At 37.7% G+C, this 9,863-nt stretch overlaps 1 protein-coding gene across 1 annotated transcript in view; it reads right to left on the minus strand.

The window, feature by feature from the left end:
• Positions 1-8,363: 8,363 nt before the first annotated feature.
• dclk1a (doublecortin-like kinase 1a) overlaps positions 8,364-9,863 on the minus strand; it is a 228,305-nt gene continuing 226,805 nt past the window's right edge. The window contains exon 15 of the mRNA XM_036967391.1: positions 8,364-9,863. This exon is cut by the window's right edge and continues 2,367 nt beyond it. The gene's annotated coding sequence lies outside the window, so the exon portion shown is untranslated.

Genomic DNA, 9,863 nt, shown 5'->3' on the forward strand with positions numbered 1-9,863 from the left:
TGGGGGGCTAAGACCATAGAACACCACATACACTGGGGGGCTAAGACCACAATATACCACATACACTGGGGGGCTAAGACCACAATATACCACATACACTGGGGGGCTAAGACCATAGAACACCACATACACTGGGGGGCTAAGACCATAGAACACCACATACACTGTGGGGGCTAAGACCATAGAACACCACATACACTGGGGGGCTAAGACCATAGAACACCACATACACTGGGGGGCTAAGACCATAGAACACCACATACACTGGGGGGCTAAGACCATAGAACACCACATACACTGGGGGGCTAAGACCATAGAACACCACATACACTGGGGGGCTAAGACCATAGAACACCACATACACTGGGGGGGCTAAGACCATAGAACACCACATACACTGGGGGGCTAAGACCATAGAACACCACATACACTGGGGGGCTAAGACCATAGAACACCACATACACTGGGGGGCTAAGACCATAGAACACCACATACACTGGGGGGCTAAGACCATATAACACCACATACACTGGGGGGCTAAGACCATAGAACACCACATACACTAGGGGGCTAAGACCATAGAACACCACATACACTGGGGGGCTAAGACCATAGAACACCACATACACTGGGGGGCTAAGACCATAGAACACCACATACACTGGGGGGCTAAGACCATAGAACACCACATGCACTGGGGGGCTAAGACCACAATATACCACATACACTGTGGGTAGAGAATAATCAATAGGTTTACTGTGTACACTGGATAATATGACTAACACACACACCTGTTTGACCTCTGTGATACTGTAGGATTCTGCACTTTACTTTTCAGAGTCAATTCAGGTGGCATTCAATGTCCTTTGTTTGTGTTAACCATGGCAACCAGTATTGTAAATAAAGAGATAATCAGACTGTGTCTGTGGATATTTTCCCCTTATTGTATTTGTCATGTCAGCCAGGCACATTTTTTCAAAGAAACACCATTTATATTAATTTCTAGTTGTGTAAAATAAGGAGTATATTGTTTCAGTCCTTTTCACTTGTTGTTACCTGGTAAAGAACCAACAACCATGGATAACCACGAGGAAAATAAGGTGAGGAAAGAGCCCATTTCAGTCAGAGACATCTTTTTAAAGCACGCCATTTATTTCAGTCTCTAGTTGAGTAAAATAAGTAGTTTTGTTCTCATCATGAGATAATTCAGAAAACAACAAGATAACAGCACCACCATGAGGCAGAAAACTGAATGTTCTATTCTCAGCCAGGCCCATCTTTTCAAAGAAAACACTATTTAATTATCTCTCTATTTGAGCAAAATAAGTCGTTTTTTTCTGGTCACAAGATAATCCTAACAATTCAGATAAAAAGCACCAGTCAGGCAGAACAATAGTTTCCCTGGTTGCTAAATGGCTGTTACTTAGAGATACAATAACATTAATGGCTGCTACTTAGAGATACAATAACAAAATGGCTGCTACTTAGAGATACAATAACAAAATGGCTGCTACTTAGAGATACAATAACAAAATGGCTGCCACTTAGAGATACAATAACAAAATGCTGCTACTTAGAGATACAATAACAAAATGGCTGCCACTTAGAGATACAATAACAAAATGGCTGCTACTTAGAGATACAATAACAAAATGGCTGCCACTTAGAGATACAATAACAAAATGGCTGCCACTTAGAGATACAATAACAAAATGCTGCTACTTAGAGATACAATAACAAAATGGCTGCCACTTAGAGATACAATAACAAAATGGCTGCCACTTAGAGATACAATAACAAAATGGCTGCCACTTAGAGATACAATAACAAAATGGCTGCCACTTAGAGATACAATAACAAAATGGCTGCCACTTAGAGATACAATAACAAAATGGCTGCCACTTAGAGATACAATAACAAAATGGCTGCCACTTAGAGATACAATAACAAAATGGCTGCCACTTAGAGATACAATAACAAAATGGCTGCCACTTAGAGATACAATAACAAAATGGCTGCCACTTAGAGATACAATAACAAAATGGCTGCCACTTAGAGATACAATAACAAAATGGCTGCCACTTAGAGATACAATAACAAAATGGCTGCCACTTAGAGATACAGTAATTAGATGCCATTCACTGATATAAACCTGTCTCCAATATAATCGCATAGTTTACACAGAGCCACCGAGGGAGGACCTTTGACAAATAAATCTCAGTGTGAAAAGACGTCCCATTGTTTGTTGTGTCAACGACCTCACTGTATTCACAACACTGGTGGTGACCAGATGATTCCAGTTTTTTAGGTAGTAAACGTTGCCACTCTGGGATTATGTTCTAACTTTTTATAATTTTTTTAAGGGGTGGATCAGTTTAATATTGCTTCCATCAATGTAATTGTCTGCATCACTTCCAATCCCCCATATATTTTTGTGGTAAATATATCCATATACATACACTTATGCATACATATACACATATACACATATATACATACACATACCTATATAGACGTACATATACACATATATACATACACATACCTATATAGACATAGATACACATATATACATACACATACCTATATAGACATAGATACACATATATACATACACATACCTATATAGACATAGATACACATATATACATACACATACCTATATAGACGTACATATACACATATATACATACATATACGTATATAGACATACATATACACATATATACATACACATACCTATATAGACGTACATATACACATATATACATACATATACGTATATAGACATACATATACACATATATACATACACATACCTATATAGACGTACATATACACATATATACATACATATACGTATATAGACATACATATACACATATATACATACACATACCTATATAGACGTACATATACACATATATACATACATATACGTATATAGACATACATATACACATATATACATACACATACCTATATAGATGTACATATACACATACAGTGCCTTGCGAAAGTATTTGGCCGCCTTGAACTTTGCGACCTTTTGCCACATTTCAGGCTTCAAACATAAAGATATAAAACTGTATTTTTTTGTGAAGAATCAACAACAAGTGGGACACAATCATGAAGTGGAACGACATTTATTGGATATTTCAAACTTTTTTAACAAATCAAAAACTGAAAAATTGGGCATGCAAAATTATTCAGCCCCCTTAAGTTAATACTTTGTAGCGCCACCTTTTGCTGTGATTACAGCTGTAAGTCGCTTGGGGTATGTCTCTATCAGTTTTGCACATCGAGAGACTGACATTTTTTCCCATTCCTCCTTGCAAAACAGCTCGAGCTCAGTGAGGTTGGATGGAGAGCATTTGTGAACAGCAGTTTTCAGTTCTTTCCACAGATTCTCGATTGGATTCAGGTCTGGACTTTGACTTGGCCATTCTAACACCTGGATATGTTTATTTTTGAACCATTCCATTGTAGATTTTGCTTTATGTTTTGGATCATTGTCTTGTTGGAAGACAAATCTCCGTCCCAGTCTCAGGTCTTTTGCAGACTCCATCAGGTTTTCTTCCAGAATGGTCCTGTATTTGGCTCCATCCATCTTCCCATCAATTTTAACCATCTTCCCTGTCCCTGCTGAAGAAAAGCAGGCCCAAACCATGATGCTGCCACCACCATGTTTGACAGTGGGGATGGTGTGTTCAGCTGTGTTGCTTTTACGCCAAACATAACGTTTTGCATTGTTGCCAAAAAGTTCAATTTTGGTTTCATCTGACCAGAGCACCTTCTTCCACATGTTTGGTGTGTCTCCCAGGTGGCTCGTGGCAAACTTTAAACAACACTTTTTATGGATATCTTTAAGAAATGGCTTTCTTCTTGCCACTCTTCCATAAAGGCCAGATTTGTGCAATATATGACTGATTGTTGTCCTATGGACAGAGTCTCCCACCTCAGCTGTAGATCTCTGCAGTTCATCCAGAGTGATCATGGGCCTCTTGGCTGCATCTCTGATCAGTCTTCTCCTTGAATGAGCTGAAAGTTTAGAGGGACGGCCAGGTCTTGGTAGATTTGCAGTGGTCTGATACTCCTTCCATTTCAATATTATCGTTTGCACAGTGCTCCTTGGGAGGTTTAAAGCTTGGGAAATCTTTTTGTATCCAAATCCGGCTTTAAACTTCTTCACAACAGTATCTCGGACCTGCCTGGTGTGTTCCTTGTTCTTCATGATGCTCTCTGCGCTTTTAACGGACCTCTGAGACTATCACAGTGCAGGTGCATTTATACGGAGACTTGATTACACACATGTGGATTGTATTTATCATCATTAGTCATTTAGGTCAACATTGGATCATTCAGAGATCCTCACTGAACTTCTGGAGAGAGTTTGCTGCACTGAAAGTAAAGGGGCTGAATAATTTTGCACGCCAAATTCTTCAGTTTTTGATTTGTTAAAAAAGTTTGAAATATCCAATAAATGTTGTTCCACTTCATGATTGTGTCCCACTTGTTGTTGATTCTTCACAAAAAAATACAGTTTTATATCTTCATGTTTGAAGCCTGAAATGTGGCAAAAGGTTGCAAAGTTCAAGGGGGCCGAATACTTTCGCAAGGCACTGTATATACATACACATACCTATATAGACGTACATATACACATATATACATACACATACCTATATAGACATACATATACACATATATACATACACATACCTATATAGACGTACATATACACATATATACATACACATACCTATATAGATACATATACACATATATACATACACATACCTATATAGACATACATACTTTTTTTATGAAAAAAACGTTATTATTCCCCTGCAAACCCTGCCACCCTTCCCCCAATTGGAGTAAACTAATGAACACTTCTACCTTCAGTTTATACATCTTATACACATTTTACAATAGTTAGATTTTGTTTGTTTTTAGTCCTTCCTCTATTTCTGATGTTCATTCAGTTTGATTTATATTTGTAGCTGTGCTATTTCACAACATTTCTGAACCTATATACATTTTACAGACCCCGTATGTTTTACATTGGTTATCTTGTTATTAGCCCCACCCTTCAGCTCCATTCAACCCCTCCCATCTATCTCTCAACATCATCCATTTTGTATTTCTATTTGCCATATATTTTTCAACTGTGCTGTGATGCTTCACAAAAGTACTGAACCTTTCTATTCTCATAGCTTCTACAGATTGTAAATTAAAATAAACATTTTTGCTAAAATAATTATTCTATTTTTGATTGATTGACTATGGCTTTTCGAATCACCCGGTATTGCAATCTGCAGCGTTAGCTCTAGGCAAATATTGCAATTCTTCAGCCATTCCTGGACCTGTGACCAAAAACGAGCTACATATGGACAATACCAAAATAAATGATCTAATGACTCTGCCTCCTCACAGCAAAATCTGCAGAGCTGGGAAGACTGTATCCCCCATATTATAACATTCTGTTGTTTTGAATCCGCCGTTGTTTCGGGTATCAATTCATAAACCATCTTTTCCCAACTATTTTGCAATTTATATGGCACAGCTGTCAGTTTTTTGGTCCTTAAATTAAATTGGTATATGTTTTTATTTATCACACTATTCTTTAACCATTTATGTTCTTTAATACAGGGCCGACATACAAGTTCCTTACTTTTTTCCCCTTCTACTTGCCTCTTCCATTATTGTGGTAATGCTGCAATTAGTTGGTTGTAATTTTGGGTAGAGCAGACATTTCCATATGTCTGTGTTAGCTGCATGTGTGACATAACTCCACTAGTCCTATCTATGATATCATTCACTAAAATTATACATTTTCTAAACATTTCTTCGAAAAATACATTTTTTTAATCAATTAGTATATTTGAGTTTAACTACAATATGTGTTGTATTACTTGTTCTGTCGTTTCAGGTGGATTAATCTGAAATTGCAACCAATTTATAAAGGGTTGTTTAAAAAATAGCGATATTTTGGAGATGATTTCCTTTTTAAACAACCGAAAGTGAGCAGGTGTAATCTGAATAAAGGGGAAAAGGCCCTTCCTGAATATAGGATGAGACATTCCTACCAATTTACTAGTGAACCAGTTTGGATTTAAGTATAACTTTTGTACGACTGATGAATTATTATGCTTTAATATTTAATCATTTCTGCCCTCCGAATCCATATTCGTTATATAAATAGGCCCTTTTAATTTTGTCTGGCTTGCCGTTCCAAATAAAATTGAATATTTTTTGTTCATATAATTTAAAAAGCAGGTCACTAGGTGTAGGCAAAACCATAAGCAAATAGGTAAACTGTGATATAACTAAAGAGTTAATCAGGGTGAGTTTTCCACAATTAGACAGGTATTTTCCTTTCTATGGTAGTAAGATCTTATCTATTGTTGCTAACGTTCTATAAAATTGGTATGGAGTGAGATCATTTCTTTCTTTTGGGATTTGTATACCGAGTATGTCCACATCTCCGTCAGACCATTTAGTTGGTAAACTACACGGTAATGTAAAATCCAATATGTAAAATGTGTGATCCAATACGTAATATACATAGTATATATTTTACATAGTATATTAGTAGTACACTTATCATAATTTGGTTTTAATTCAGAGAGGATAGCTAAAGTATATAGATCCTCCTATGAGGTTGTGGATATATTCTAATTGTGGTTTTAAAAGAAAACATGAATCATCAGCTTACAGTGACACCTTAGTTTTTAAGCCACGGATTTCTAATCCCTTAATATTATTGTTTGATCTTAACAGCTAACATTTCGATGGCAATAATAAATAGATATGCCGATAGTGGACAACCTTGTTTTACTCCTCTAGAGAGTTTAAAACTTTCTGAGATGTAGCCATTATTTATTATTTTACACCTAGGGTTACTATACATAACCTTAACCCATTTTATAAGAGATTCCCCAAAATTGAAATATTCTAGGCATTTATATATAAACTCCAGTCGTACTTGATCAAAATCAGCTATGAAAACCAGCCCTGGTGTCCCCGATATTATTGTTATGTTCTTCCTATTTAAAACATAAGAGGTGGGCCTACCTGTTTATTAATAAGGACAGAATAGCATTGTTTATCTCCTCCAATAATGAAGGCTGCAGCTCAGCTTCAGAATGCCATAAAGGCCTGATTGGTGGAGTGCTGCAGAGGTGGTTCTCCTTCTGGAAAGTTCGCCCATCTCCACAGTAGAACTCTGGAGCGCTGTCAGAGTGACCATCGGGTTCTTGGTCACCTCCCTGACCAATGCCCTTCTCCCATGATTGCTCAGTTTGGCCGGGCGCCCAGCTCTAGGAAGAGTCTTGGTGGCTCCAAACTTCTTCCATTCAGGAAGGGACCTTCAATTCATGGGACCTTCAATCCTGCAGACATTTTTTGGTACTCTTCCCCAGATCTGTTCCTCATCACAGTCCTGTCTCGTAGCTCTATGGACAATTCCTTTGACTTTGTGACTTGGTTTTTGCACTGATATGCGCTTGCAACTGTGGGACCTTATATAGACAGGTGTGTGCCTTTCCAAATCATCTCCAATCAATTGAATTGACCACAGGTGGACTCCAATTAAGTTGTAGAAACATCTCAAGGATGATCAATGGAAACAGGATGCACCTGAGTTCAATTTTGAATCTCATAGCAAAGGGTCTGAATACTTATGTAAATCTGGTATTTCTGGGGTTTTTTTTGCATACATTTATATTTATATAGGACTTATACTTATATAAATACATTTACCCATAATGGAACCCATAAGAGGAACCCATAATGGAACCCATAAGAGGAACCCATAATGGAACTCATAAGAGGAACCCATACGAGGAACCCATAATGGAACCCATAAGAGGAACCCGTAATGGAACCCGTAATGGAACTCATAAGAGGAACCCATAACATACACTATTCATTTCTGATTTCATTTAGAGTATATGGAGCATTAATAGCATTAGTGAATTGCCGAAATAGCTCAGTTGGGAGAGCGTTAGACTGAAGATCTAAAGGTCACTGGTTTGATCCCAGGTTTCGGCATTTGTATTTGTTCTTTCTTCATGCTCTGGCTTCAAGGGAACTATCCACAGCTTTGTTTGTGGGCCTCAATGGTGTGTGCTACGCTGCTCCTCTGAAAGTAAGTAATGTCTTTCTTTTTCATCTGACATCGTGACATCAGTGTTACATGAGAGTTTCTTGTCATTGTTACATGACAGTTTCTTGTCATTGTTTACATGACAGTAGGTTGTCGTAAGACAAAGCTGCATGAAGTGTGAACTGGAGTTTTATGTATATGTTTTATGGAGTATATACTAGAGTACATTAAATAAAATCCCACACGCAGGCCAACAGTATTGACTTTATTAGTTGAACAGAGGTATAGGTATCGCATACAACTGATTCTAATACACTGGGGAGAGGAGTTGAACTGAACGCCTCGCGTTTCCCAGACAGCTACTGTGATGACTGGTTAAATACTACAGCACAGATGGTTAGGTGTGAAGATATATGTAAAAACAACTTCTCCAATAGAACCCCCCCCCCCCCCCCCTCCCCGATCACGGCGATGTCATGACGACGTTGGCTCGCGTAAACTCATGCACAGAAACACGTCATCGGGGTCTAACGGTCATCGACTCCTTCGATATCAAGCTGTTTTTTGTTTTGTTTTTGTTTGTTGAGGAAAATGAGAAGGTGTCAGTGTGACACGTTTAACGGGGTTGTAGTAATAACATGGTCAGCTACTCAGAACATCGGTTTAAATCTAGGTTTAGGTTTAACTCTAGGTTTAGGTTTAACTCTAGGTTTAGGTTTAAATCTAGGTTTAGGTTTAACTCTAGGTTTAGGTTTAACTCTAGGTTTAGGTTTAACTCTAGGTTTAGGTTTAAATCTAGGTTTAGGTTTAACTCTAGGTTTAGGTTTAACTCTAGGTTTAGGTTTAAATCTAGGTTTAGGTTTAAATCTAGGTTTAGGTTTAACTCTAGGTTTAGGTTTAAATCTAGGTTTAGGTTTAAATCTAGGTTTAGGTTTAACTCTAGGTTTAGGTTTAAATCTAGGTTTAGGTTTAACTCTAGGTTTAGGTTTAAATCTAGGTTTAGGTTTAAATCTAGGTTTAGGTTTAAATCTAGGTTTAGGTTTAAATCTAGGTTTTTGCCTTTTTAAAAATAGATTGACAACTGAAAGGAATCATTCTCAACTTCTCTTAACCTCGGTCAGGTCCGCCGAATCTGCTTCGCAAACGCTCCCATAAGTCTCGCGAGTTTAGAAACTCTGTGACTACAGTACCCTGAAGACACCGTGAAGAGGAAGTTGTCGTCATTCCCCGAGTCGTGTGACAGGAAGTTGATCCATGCCGACTGTTTATTCGATATGAATGTACACTGACTCGTATTGTTATGTTGTTTTTTAGATGTAGATAAAGAAATATATTGTGAACTATTAAAATAAATTAAATTATATTATTTACATAGAGTACAAACAAGACCCTGTCACCAAAACATGTTCTGTTACAAGAGTTAGTTAGTCCGGATATAAGTCCAAGATGGCACCTTTTTCAATATAGTCCACAACGTCTGACCAGAACCCTACGGGTGCCATTTTGAGACATCTCTCACTGTGCTCCTCTGGCTACATGGAGAGAACAGTGAATAGGGTTGCAGATGTAGATATTACATCGATAGAAAATACATTGTTCTCTGTTTTCCTTGTGAAATGTGATCTATGTTTTGTTATTTCTACCTGCAACACTGTGTGTCAACGGACAGAGAGAGTACCTCGGGGGTTGAGTCACGGTCAGAAAAGCGTTAAATAAGGAAAACGTTAATACATTTTCTAATTAACCAAGT

This window comes from Oncorhynchus mykiss, chromosome Y (genome assembly GCF_013265735.2).
Source record: "Oncorhynchus mykiss isolate Arlee chromosome Y, USDA_OmykA_1.1, whole genome shotgun sequence".
Taxonomy (NCBI): Eukaryota; Metazoa; Chordata; class Actinopteri; order Salmoniformes; family Salmonidae; genus Oncorhynchus; species Oncorhynchus mykiss.